At 38.7% G+C, this 13704-nt stretch overlaps 1 long non-coding RNA gene across 3 annotated transcripts in view; it reads left to right on the top strand.

Moving 5' to 3' along the window:
- Nucleotides 1-13704, top strand: part of LOC120542492 — a 132278-nt gene that overhangs the window by 47865 nt on the left and 70709 nt on the right. For all 3 annotated transcript variants that reach the window (XR_005636189.1, XR_005636190.1, XR_005636188.1), the window contains exon 3: nucleotides 6767-6879. This is a non-coding gene — a long non-coding RNA (uncharacterized LOC120542492). The remainder of the gene's footprint in view (nucleotides 1-6766; nucleotides 6880-13704) is intronic.

The raw sequence follows: 13704 nt of genomic DNA on the forward strand, positions 1-13704 counted from the left end.
GCTGAAGCTGCTTAACAGAAAGTCTTAAACATTCTAGTGTTCATCATGTATATGTGAGGAAAGCCACTGTATAAAGTAAAACTGTTGGGCGGAAGTTATATTGGTCTTTCTGAGAGAGCAGTACATTTTGCAAAATGTTTCTTTTTCAGCATTAGAAATGATGACCAAACAAGCCTCAGCCTGTAAAGAATTGTGCAATCTTGTCAGTCTTGCAATTTTTAACATAGCACTTCACTTAGTATATATAAACTGTGTCCAAAGCCCTTTTTGCAATTCCTTTGACAAAGTAGAGAGACGTATAGGGCGTGTTTCTGGTAAGGTGGATAGTAAAACAAAATTAGAAAGTACAGTATTTTTGTCTTTTGGTAATATAAAGCAGAGCTTCTGATATTTTCTGAAAGCCATTAAACAATTGTATTGAAATTTCTGAATTTGCTGTGCATACATTTCCGTTTCTTTAAGAACTTCCTGCTCATGACAAATTTAGCTGTTAGTTTAATGCTCATTTCTTAGCAGGGCAGATCTGTTCAAAAACAAAGAAAAGAAAAAACTGTGTGTGAAGCTTGCATGGCCTGGCCTGCATTGTGCTTGCTGGTATCAACACAGCATTGCGCTAGTCCTTTATCAAATCTGCTATCTGATGTTGTATTTGTTACCTGGAGCTCCACGAAAAGGGGAACCATAACAATCATTAGTTCCTGAAAGATATTGTGCTGTTTGTGAAATTGAAGAAGTGTTTTTAAAGAAGGCGCTTTTAAAACTAAAGGGGCTGTTTATCCAAAACCACATGCCAAGACACACTATGCTATCTTAGAAACAAAAGACAACTTTTACTGACAATTATGTGATCTTTGTGAAAGAGAATGATGAACTGTAATAGCCTTTCATTTTGTGGCAACATGGGGTTTTATTTAGCCATGGAGTTACTTTTTCCCTTAGTGACATCCACAAGTGTCCCCACTGAAAACTGATTGCCACAATCATCCTTGATATTGGTGGCAAATTACATTAGCCTGTACCATCTATAATGGCTTACTTTGTGTGTTGTGGTGACGAGGCAACTATTGGCTTCAATTCAGAGGAGACACTAAAAGGGGCAAGGGGATTGAGTTTAACAAAATCATAGGAATAGTGCCCAGGTAGGGCAAGCCACACATATACTATAGACGGACAGTCTAAAGAATAGAAAGTCAGACTTTTTTGCCCTTTGTTATAAATAATACTTAGCTATCTAATTATTAGGGGCAGCATAGTAGCACTATTACCTCCAGAACCAGTGACCCTAGTTTGTATCCCGTGCCCTGTATCCACATGGGGCCTCTATGTACTTTGGTTTTCCTTATACACCTCCAAAAACATGTAGGTTAGATTAATTGGCAATTACAAACTGGGATGAATGTTGGTATGGATATATACCCACATAGATTCTATGATATACTTGGGCCCAGTCTAGGTTTTTTTTCAGCCTTGCATTGAAAGCTTCCACGTTAGGCTTCTGTTTCCCAGGACTGTGAAACAGTTTAAGCATTTTTAAGAAAGGTATGTTATTTTACCCAATACCCAATAATTAAGATCTAATGACAGTCTGCAAATGCAGAACGATTCCTCTTATATGTACACATTGTCATGGACACCAAGCATGGGCTGGCATTCCAGCTGGTATTGTTCAAAATGGCCAGAAGGCTAGTTTAATGGATGGACAGGGGGAGACCACTCACATGGACTATTTACTCCCCGATACAATAGGTGGCAGTCTCCCTTGGCTACAGTCCCTGAAGAGATACTCGCAGCTTAGGCTGGGAATTAATAGTTTCAATTAGACTGCCCTGCTGGCTTCCATGAGTGCTGCAGGGACAGATTGTCCGTACTGTAAGGAACTTCCGCCTGACCTGAAAGTGCTTCCAATGTGTACTGCAGTAACACCGGAGGTGCTTCCAGGTCTGGCATGAAAAGGCTCCAATGCATCACCTCAGGGAGTTAAAGGATGAAGCTAATCTGATGAAGTAGAAGGAGAATAAGAAAGAGAGGGAGAGGAGATAATAAGCCTGCTATTACTGATATAGTGAAATGTTGTAAAGGTATTGTGAAAATAAAGTTAATTTACTTGAAGCTGGGACTTGTGTTGGTTTTAGTGTATTTGAGAGTTTGGGGACTCAGTGGTGCCCCCTACAGATCACAACATGCATACATATATTTATATTTTATGTGTGTGTGTGTGTGTATGCATGTAAATAACAGTCATAAATGTCTTTTACCTTAATAGTATATAAAATGTTCTATCCATATTTCCTTTTCTAATTCTTTTTTTTTTATTTTTTTTTTTTACTTTATTTATTTTATTTGAAGGAAACAACATTTCATACACTCAAGTCAAACTTAACAAACCAGAATTCAACCCCAGTCTGAAAGAAAGAGAGGAGAGCCAACAGCATGAGCAAATATTTAAAAACAACAAAGAATTGAGATTGTCCTTTTTTCCAATATAATTGCTTATTCTAAGATTTGTTTAATTAATTAGATTTTGCCATATTTTAAACAAGTTTTGAACAGATCCTCTAATTGAGAATTTATTTTCTTCCAATTTAAAATAGTACAGAACCTCAGTACCCACTGACTTTTCTAATTCTTCATAATCCAATTATATGGAGTAGGTGACAGGAGTCTTTACTGACAGCATCACATACAAGACATATCCAAGCCCTGGGTGGGGTTTCATTTTATCAGATGGCTGAGTTCAGACATAAAAAATCATTGAAATTAAATCCTTACAATTTCTAACTCTAATTTTTAGAAAATGAGGAGTTGTTGCCCAATATCCCAATATCAAAAGATGGCAGGCAGCAGTCAAGCCTGGGCTGGGTAAAAATCAATAGTTGGGTACCCAGGTAAACAACTGCTCAAATGAAAAGAAATTTGGATTCATCCCCTGATCAGCAATTTTTAGAAGGGCTAAAACTGGATCACCAAAGAAAATACAGGAATATTATTCCACCTCCACTCTGAAGGGATAGTAATATGCATTCCTTTGCACATTCTTTGAAGGTTTGAAGCTAAGACTAAGATTTGAAGTTGGTTCTAGCCACAGGTAAAATGTAGATGCAAAAGGCTAGAATTCTTCTGAACAGCTACCGTCCATTATTTTGTTGTTCTAGTTATAACAGGAACTCAGGTAAGTGGCAGTATAGTGGGAAGTACTTTGTTACTGGAGGGCTGCAGATAAGAATGCTCAGTGATTGCCGCAGGTAAAGTGCAGCCGCACCCGTTACAAGGCAAATCTTAGCTGTTGACTAAATATGGTAAGGTACGGCTGTTTCACATATTTGCAATCCAAAGAATGCCACTGTGTCTGTCCCAAGTATGGGGATAGTACGGGGAGGTCCAAGAACAAGTAGTTAAGGTAAAAAGAAAATAAAACAAAGCCTCACCAGCAAGTCAGCCTGACACTTATTAATATGACTAATATGAAAACTTAGCTGATGAAGCTAGATTAGAATTGACAACAATTGGCACAGGAGTACCGTATATGGCACTGATAGCAATTAAAGAGAACAGACCTCTGGGACTTAGAAATATTTCCTGCTTTTTCAGTACTTTAAATGAAATTCCTAAATGAAGGGGGAAATTAGAGATAAAAATAGCATATTTGTAAATTCTTTCTCAAAATAATACAGCATGACATTCTCAGAACCGCTTAATCCATATCATTGTTGGGAGGTCTGAAGCCTATCTTGGCAGCAATGGGCACAAAGCAGGATGAAACTCCAGGTCATCACATGGCTCATTCATGCACACATTCACACAGGAACATTTTAGACAACCTAACCTGTATGTCTTCTGGATGTGTGAGGAAAATTGGAGTGCTGGGATAAAAACCAGTGTAGACACAAGGTTAACATGCAAACTACATTGAAAGCAACTAGGGAAGGGGTTTAAACCAAAGACTCAGTATTTGTGAGACAACAGCATTAACCACAGCACAATCTCTGTTTTTCCAAAAATACTATGTAATTAACTTAATGTTATTCAGACTGTGTTACTGTGGCGTATGCCATCAGCCAGATGAAGGTGCTCTGCCACAGTATATCCTATTGTGGATAAACTGACGGACAAGACGGGTACCATGACATTCTCAAACCCCTTAATCCAATTCAGGGTTGTGGGGTGCCAGGGTCATTTCAGCAGCACAGCTGGTAAGGCAGGAGGCAACCATAGGCAAGGCACCAGTCCATTACAGGGCCCACTTAAGCAAACACTGGCTAATTTGGAATGATCAATCAACCAAATATCAACACCTTTGGCGATGTGGGAAAAAACACGACATGGAACACATTCAAACTTGACATTGACAACAACTGGACATGGGATTAAAACCCAGGATGCTGAATTTGTGTGACAGCAGTGCTACTCACCGTGGCACCCAAACTGACACCTTTGCATTTCAGAGGACACAGGTGACTCATTGTCTGATCCTAAGTAAATAACCTTGCTTGCCAAAGTTCCAGTTATGCAATCCGGAAAGCACTTCAGAATGGTGTATTCTTTAAAAGATGCTATGTAAAATCATAAGGCTAAACTTTCAATCCCCACCACTGACTCACATTATGACAATAAGCAAGTGGAAACAAGGTACTTTATATAAAACTAAAAAGTAAATTATTGAATAAAATTTGTTTGATCTGAGATTATTTTGTATTTTCTAATGCAGGAAATGCCTTTTCTTTTTACTTTTAACTGGGACCTGCACATTTAGTAATCCAATTCATCATTCCTACTGAGGGAAAGCATATGAACACACACACACAGTCATGCAATTTTCTTCTATGCCACAAGATCAATCTAAAAATATCATTCATTAAATGATTTGTGCAGGCAACACTTGTAAGTATATGGTATTACAATTTTCTAATATATTGTAATTATAACTGTAATTCGCATGTGAACGTGTTACAGTGCTCTGAGCCTGCACTTAGTGACGACTGCTGCACAAAATTAAACTGAAAATGAATAATCCCAGTGGTAATAATATTTTTCCTTGTTTATATAACAGAATGAAAATGTTTTTATTAGGGTACTCCATTAAGAGCATTATAAAGTCCAGGTGTTCTGTGCCTTTAAACATTTAAGAATATTTGGCATAATGTAATAATAATAATAAAAGCTGTAAATAAATATCTGGAGGCTGTTATAAGCACAGGAAACTGGGTGGATCTGCTTTCTGTGGTGTGGCAAATCATACGCAACCTGTGCAGACACCCTGCTCTCTCTTCCGTACCTTGTTGCCTTAGCAACCATGGCATACTCACCCTAGTGACTCAGCCGTACTGAGCTGCAGGACTGCGAGTAGCCTCACCCAAAATAGATGAGTGGTGACAGCACAGATACTGAGGACAATGAAGAAAGGTGAGGGCTAATTACATTTTTCTTTTGTTAGGTGAAAAAGTAAGTCATTGTTGGTGCACAATGTACTGTACTTTATATTGAATTGGATTAAATAAGTTATTTTATGTACAGTATGTCATACATTGCTACTGTTTTGATGGAAGGCCAGAGATGTAGATAGACTTGGGTGGACTTGTATTTACTACCTTTGCTGACATGAATAGAGACAAGTGACAGGATTGTTGTGGAACACCACTGCCAAATTCACTCTAAATTGCCCTCCTAACCTCCCAAAATAAATTCATCAAACCAATCTAAAAAATTTCTGCATGGATAATGTGAAAACTATCCATCCATCCATCCTTTAGTCAACCCACTATATCCTAACTACAGGGTCACGGTGGTTTGCTGAAGCCAATCACAGGGCACCAGCCCACCGCAGGACACACACACCAAGCACACACTAGGGACAATTTAGAATCGCCAAAGCCCTTAACCTGCATGTCTTTGGGAGGAAACCCACACAGACACGGGGAGAACATGCAAACTCCACGCAGGTAGGACCCAGGAAGCGAACCCAGGTCTCCTAACTGCGAGGCAGCAGCACTACCCACTGCACCACTGTGCCGCCCATGTGAAAACTAACCAGGTAATTTCAAGTTGAAATTGGTGCCACTCACATATAGGAACACCATTTTTGAAGCTGATAGTGGTAAAAGTGAACAGGCCTCCGAGTATATTGAAAATTGGAGCATTTTCATGGAACCTTTTTGTGACGTGTAAACAAGTGTTTTAAAAACCACAACATATTTATATCTGTTTACATTCTTTCCTGAATTATTATGTAAGATAGCAGTAATGAAATTGTGCTACAACAGAAAACTGGTTTTAATCCAACCAGAGTTAGGTGCCACACTGTGTCCTAGTGCCTCAAGTAAACGACTACACAACACAGTTTCCCAAAAAGAAATCATCAAAGGAAATCTCTTAACCAGCTAGTACTTCAGTTACACAGTACAACAAAAGTAAATTTGCTATGCATGATCATAAGATGACACTAGAAGATGTTCACTATAAAATGTACCATGCAATATTGTCAGGCTACATTTTTAGTTCCCATCATTGACTTACTGTGCGATTCCAAGCATATAACTTAATCTATGTATATTATACTTATAAAGATCAGAATTTGGGGGCTGGGTTTTCTTGACTTAGAGAGCAGCTCAAAGCCTCTTGATTTTTTAAAGCAGTTAAACTCTTTTTGGATGCTGGCGGTCTCACTAGCAGCAAAGAACCTCATGGTGATGTTGCCATGGTTTTACAGATGTTTTTGTATTATGTGTATTATTTTTACATATTTTCTGTTTCTGTCCTGTGTGTTTTGTAGGTGGTTCCCCAAGAGGTGGGGCACCATTACTGTCAATGGACTCCTCTCAGCCATATAAAGGCAAAAAAACCTAGCGGTTCTTCGCAGTTCATTGGATGTGCTTGGTGGTTTTGGTGAGTTATTGGGATTTATTGGGATTTTTGTAAAGTTTTCCTGGATTTTGACCTTTATGCTCTGTTTTTGACCATTCTTTCTGGATGTGTGTTTTTGGGACTTGTTTGGATTACCTGCTTAAGTCAACTCCTGCTGTGTCTATTGTCCTTCTTGAAACTTTTATTAAGAAGAACATTTTTGTGTAAAAAAAAAAAATTATAAAAAAAATTGACTAATCCTTCCACTTGTTGAGACTTTTTGCTATAATTTGTTGGGACTGTATGCTAAGGTTCTCCCAAGTTCATGGCAGATGCTTACTGTGCAATATAGTATATAAAATCATAAGACTATATTTTGAGTGCCCACCACCAAATCACTGTGCAATCCTGAGATGATCACCTATCCAAAGATCCAAATATCTAGTTATGCCATATTTACAAGTTACCTTGAAATGATGTTCACTATTAGGTAGGGTCTGTGTAAAACTATATGGGCTCTTTTTCTGTCTACTACCACTGTATAACTTAATAACTTATAAGCTAATCATTTGACATTTTAAAGCACTTCTCATACTATATCTATAAATCACCTTGACGTGCTGTTCATTGTGAAAGGTGCTATATAAGATTATAATGCTACATTTTTATTTTCCATCACAGACTCACTTTGTGGGCCTGTGCTAATCATTTATCCTACTAAGATATCAGTTACACAGTTTTTGTAAAGTATCAAAGAATGGTGCTTACTATAATAGGTGTTATACACTTTGAGTTTTCACCAGCAACTTACTCTGTGAATACGGTAAGAGTCACTTAAACTGCTCATGCCCACATTATAAAACTAAAAACATTGTCAAATGTACTTCTGGAGATCACCTTTTAATAATCTTCACTGTAAAAAGATGCTCTTTAATAATGAGTTGAAAGCTTTTTTTGCCATGAGCAATAATTCTTTCATTAACCTCAAAGGTGGAGAATATGGTTATTAGTCGTACCTTTTTTTAATTTCAAGACCTGAGTGGAAATTTTGAAGGTAAAATGTTTGCAAAGGGTTTATGCAGGGTCTGAGCCAGAGAGTTGGAATTGTGTCCTGGGCTGAGCATTAAAAGAACTAATATGAAAGAGTAACCAGGGTCCTGAATGCACATCAAGGTAACACTTATTTATCTTATGCCAGAACAGGGTGTTTTTACGGTAAATTGCAAAAAGAGAAGACCAATGCTGAAACAACAGTTGCAATACTCCCTTATGTTTTCCCCAGAAGAGTCCTGTGCTGAAGAGTTATGTTACAAACAGTAGACCCTACATTGTAAAGGGCATGTGATACATGAAGGACTTTTGGAGCAAACCATACCCCCTCTGTGTAGCCACTCCTTGGGCAACAACAGTTCCTTCTAAGGGTCTGCATATGGAACCTGGAGGTGATGGCAGTGTGGCAAAGAAATTGAATAGACTGTACACCACAAGTTTTTCATTTGTTTGTCACTCTTCGAATAACTGAATGAGTCACTTATTCTGCTCTGGCCTCCTATTGTTAAAAGAAAAAAAATGTAATTATCACTCTGTGCTAGTAAAGTCCCCTGTGATGTTCTTCACTATAGGAAATTATTTAGATAGGAAATAAAGTTTATTGTTATTAGAAGAGCTTGTTTTGGATTTTTGCTGCAAGCCTTGGAAATCCCATTGCTTTCCCCCCTTCTCCCACATCCACTTTCTGTTCAACATTTAAAAACGGACTTAAAACATATAAACAGCCATGCTTTACTATAAAAATTTCCTTCAGCTGGCTGCTCTGTTATCTCCAAGGTGAGAGACAAGCTCTGAGAGAGCACTGCCACACTGTTTTAATGAGCTGTCTGGTTTCCTAGTAGGTACCCTGCAGGGGGTCCCTTTATAAAAAAAATGTTGAGGGGAGGTAGGGTTCAATGGTAAATGAGTAGCATACTGTTAGACAATAGTTGTAAACTACAATGACTGCACCCCCTGCCTTGCCCCAGGGTTCCAATATGCCTGCTTCTACTGATAAACTGAGCACACAGGCCGCTGCACTAGAAGGATGCTGACTTTTACAGAGTAGAGATGGGGAGCCATAACTGTATGTATGTATTTATTTTAATTAGAAGCAAATAACATTTCATGCAATCAAGTCAAACTTAATATAGCAAAGCAAAATTCAACCCCCACCCAACATTTCTCATATTTATTAAATAAATATCGACTCGAACCAAATAAGAAGCTTCTGGAAAGTGATCCATTATAGTTAGAGCTGTGTAGTTTTATTCTGCACAAAACAAAAATATTAGAATATAAAATTGGCCGTGGGTCTATTAAATATGGCTTTAAAGGCAGAAGGCTAATTTACAGTCAGCCATTTTGTAAGATAAAATTAACAGTTCTAATAAAGTAAGGTATATAAATATTTTGAGTGTATTTTCTTGGCTTAGAGTGCTCTTCTAAACAGGTAGTCAGCCTATTTTTGGAAGCTGGCTGTCTTACTGGCAGCACATAATAACTGATTGTGACTGCAGAGTGTCAGTCTCAGTAATATGATTGATTAACCCTTGTTTGGCCAGCAGGAAGTGATCCAGACTGAGCATATATATCGAATTGGATAAACGTGTTACTTTGTTGAAGCCTGAAGTACTTTCATTCTCGGCATTGTGTAAATAGTTACAAATACTGTATATAAATGTGTGCATCGACTTGAAAACATTTAAGTAGCCAGATTAGTTATCTCTTACACCCCCTTCACTAAACTGAATTTGTTATAGAGGCAGGCATTTTGTTCCTTTGAAGCCCCCCAATGCAGAATACAGTAATTCAGGTTTTACTAACAGAACACTGGCTGCAGTACACATTGCTAAGGTTAGGTGGCACTTCAGCCACATTCATTTTCTGAGATAACATAACATTTTCCAATCCACTTATTCCAGTTTGAAGCAAAAAGGCTTGGGAACTGTCGCAGCAGCACTTTGCCCAAGGCAGGAAAGAGCCCTGGACGTGTCACCATTTCACTGCAGTGCCCACGCACGCATATACTGACCCTCACAAGGGGCCAATTAAGAGTGACCATTTAACTTTACCTAATTTTCATGTCTTTGGAGATATGGGAGAAAAAGTGGAGTACACAGAGGAAACCCAGACAGGCACAAGTAGGATACACAAAATCCACGCTGACATTGGATTAATGAAGAAGCTGTGGTAACCACAGTGCCTATCATGCCAGTGATTTTCTGAGATACACATTTTTATTCATTAATTCATTCATATCTTAACTTGCATATTCCAATGCAAGTGTATGAAGGATACTCTTATTTTGAAATGGTTGTCATCTTTCTATTATAAAAAAAAATCCTGGACGGGAGATCTTTTTGGAAGACAATTTTTTGTCTTACGAGACATGGCAGTGAGACAACAATTAAAACAAGTTCAAGGACATCTAACCAAGCAGTTGTTGGAATACTTTTGGCAGACAGACATCATGTGCTCCTAGCTCTTAAAACAATGACACACAAGAAGCAGAACACGCAGCAGGAAACCAGCAGATGATCCGACTGCTTCTCCTTCACGTGCATTCAACCCCTGCCACCCCCTTTCACAACACATGCGGCAGAGACGCGAAGTGGCGAAAAGATAGCTACTGTACGGGCTTTGAAATGATTGATGCAAAGCATGACAAGCAGAAAACGCAGCTTGCCAGAGCAACAAGCCAGCAGATGATCCGACTACAACTCCTTAGCATGTGTTCAACCCCCCCTTTACAACGCGAGTGGCAGAGATACGAAGTAGCAAAAGGACAGCTGCTGTACAGGTTTTTAAAGGAACGATGTGCAGCATAACTAAAAGAACACGCAGCTTGCCAGCAGCAGCAGCAGAAAGACCGCAGATGATCCGACGGCATCTCCTTAGCGTGTATTCAGTCGCCTCCCCCTTCACAACATGAGCAGCGTTATACGTCCTGCGAGAAAGAGATTTAACCACACCCGGGGACGGAAATAAAGGACAAGTATTGTTTTTACAAAAGTTTTAAAGTAAAGGTAAAAGTAATGCATATGTAACAATTCCCATGAAAATAACAATCTGTTTAAATTGTATATCCGGTAAACCAAACCCGGGGGTGGGCGATCGAAGCGAGCCCTCCTAGTGTTATATAAAGTGGATGACCCACTGGTGCAGTGGTAGTGCTGCTGTCTCACAGCAAGGAGATAGGGCTTCACATCACAGGTGCTTCCAGCATGGAGCTTGCTTGTTCTCTCCCCTTTTCTTTATTGGCTTCCTCCCACAATCCAAAACTTAGGGGAATTGGCATTGCTAAATTGGCTCTAGTGTGTGTTTGTGTATTCATCTTGTAGTAGACTGTAGACTGTCCACGGATTGTTCCTGCTTTGCATCCAGTGCTGCTGGGATGGATTCCAGCTTCCCTAAAACCCCGCTCAGGATAAGCAGCTTAGAAAATGGATGGATTGATGGATGAATATAAAGCCTCTCATCCTGTACATATATGTGTAGGATAAACAATTACAACAGAAAGGTAAATCTTAATTTTAGTTTAATTCATGGATAGATACAAAAACATTTCCTGGGATTCATGATTTGTTTTTCATTTGCTGTGTACTGTATGACTTTATCTGCGGTGGGCTGGCGCCCTGCCCGGGGTTTGTTTCCTGCATTGTGCCCTGTGTTGGCTGGGATTAGCTCCAGCAGAACCCCATGACCCTGTAGTGAGGATATAGCAGGTTGGATAATGGATGGATGTATGACTTTATGTACTCACATATTTTAATACCTTTCTGTTTTTTTCCAGTGTCAATACACTTTCAACTAGATCTCACACTTAATGACACCATATAATGTAAAACTTGTAACAAAGAGATCAAAAGAGGTTTAGGGCACCATGGTGTACCCCGTTTAATTCATTGAAATGAAAATAATCAAAAAGTTAAAGACAGCACAAGTATTTATTCACAGACGGGAGTCAATAAGGGTCTGGCTCAAGATGGTGACGTATCTGGATTTATATGGCCCAGGCAGTAAGGAGTAGGTTCAGAATGCCGGAAGAAAAAAGTGATGTCAGAGGTGGAAAGGCTGTCAGTCTTCTGTTCTGCAAAGGGAAAAAAGAAAGGGCATTAAGCCATAGCGCCAACACCTGGTTCGGAGTATAATTACCAACAGCAACGTTTTGCCTTTAACCTGTCTCCCATGCACATGCATGTGATAAAGTTCTTTTCTGTATTTTATGTATGCATATGTGGGAATTCTTTTTAAGATTATGCATTTTGATGCTTTGAAATTAAACTTGTTAGGTGCAAGCTCCTTTATTCCAATGTCTACACATTTTTACCAGGAACTTTTATCAGTGGCATTATGCAAAATGAAACCTAGCTGATACATTAACTTTTACAATTGTGTTTATGTGGTTTAAGTTGGAGGTCTCCCTGAAGTGTGACATATTGCTGATATGTTCATGTAATCTCTCTATGCAGTGCCCTGGGATTGTGTTTCTCTTGTTCATATGCCACTGAGGAGATCCTCTTTTTGAGAAGCGCTGTTCAAAATTTTACTTGATTTTTGCTTTGAACTTTTTGTGTGTATTTTTGCATTTTCATCTAGTGATCCTCCGAAAGGCTTTTCACTACATGGAAGAGGTGAAGGGTTTCATCAGCGTGAAACTGTAAAAGGAAAAAATAGGTAAAGGTTATTGGCACTCTGAAAAAATTAAGAAAAGAAGGGTAGAGGTGTAGTGTTTCATCTATTTAACTTTCATTGGATATATCCAGTTAGGTGATGAAGGTTGCACAACAGAATCTTAGTGCCTCCACCCTTTGTCACAACTCACTCCATTTTCCTCTGAGGTCCAAGTTGGGAGTTTTAAGGAAAGCCATAGGAATCAAGGACAAGAAACTCCAGATGCCTCAAAGCATGCATTTCTCCCATTTCTGTAGAGGACCGGAAGTCCCCCAAGAAGGGTATGCTCAAGAAGGTCCTTAGAAATATGAGGGAACCTGCCACAGTCTAGAATGTCCTCAGTGAGAGAGTAAGCACTAATGGTGCAGTGTCCCCAGACCAAGATAAAAGGTGGATGGAATCTATAATGCAATTCACTTTTACTTGAGATGTGTGAAGGAACTACAGTACACAGCATCATTCTAAGGGATTTTAATCATGATTCTTAGGAAAGGAGGAAACACTGCTTGGTGTTGTTTGGGACAGAACTGTTTTCATGGTTAATTTTAAATAGTTGATCTTGTTGTATGAAAGTAGGCCAACTCTGAAAACTGGATACAGATCCATTTGTACAAAGTGCTGTCTTTTGAATCTGCTTATTGAATTAAATGAAACCTATGTCTCAGGGATGGAGACCATACTGAAACCATACTGGTTGTTATGAGTTATTGAATAACCCCACCCCACATCTTATTTTCTAATTTTAGCTTTGTGTGAAAACAACTTTTTTTCTCTCTCTTAAATAGCGCTTGATTGCTGCAGCCCTGTTTATTCATATTTTCATACAATTTCAAAAAAGCACCATATAAAATGAAAGGTGATGCTTAACTATCTAGTAGCTGGTGTGATGGTGCTATGTGCAGTACAGTGATGTAAGCCATGATTTGTGTGTTTTCTTTTTATTGTGTCTGTTAAAATCCACATAGTGGGAGTATAAAATATAAAACATGAATAAATTTATCTTATTTATTTGCGTGCATATACTGTTTCACCTAGTGACACACTGGGAAAAAAAACATAAAGTAAATGTTTTACCATTTGTTTGTGCATCTGTTTTTTAATGACTATTCTTTCTGTAAAGCGCTAAGTACAATACTACTTGATTTGTGTCTACCTTAGTTG

This window comes from Polypterus senegalus, chromosome 13 (assembly GCF_016835505.1).
Source record: "Polypterus senegalus isolate Bchr_013 chromosome 13, ASM1683550v1, whole genome shotgun sequence".
NCBI lineage: Eukaryota > Metazoa > Chordata > Cladistia > Polypteriformes > Polypteridae > Polypterus > Polypterus senegalus.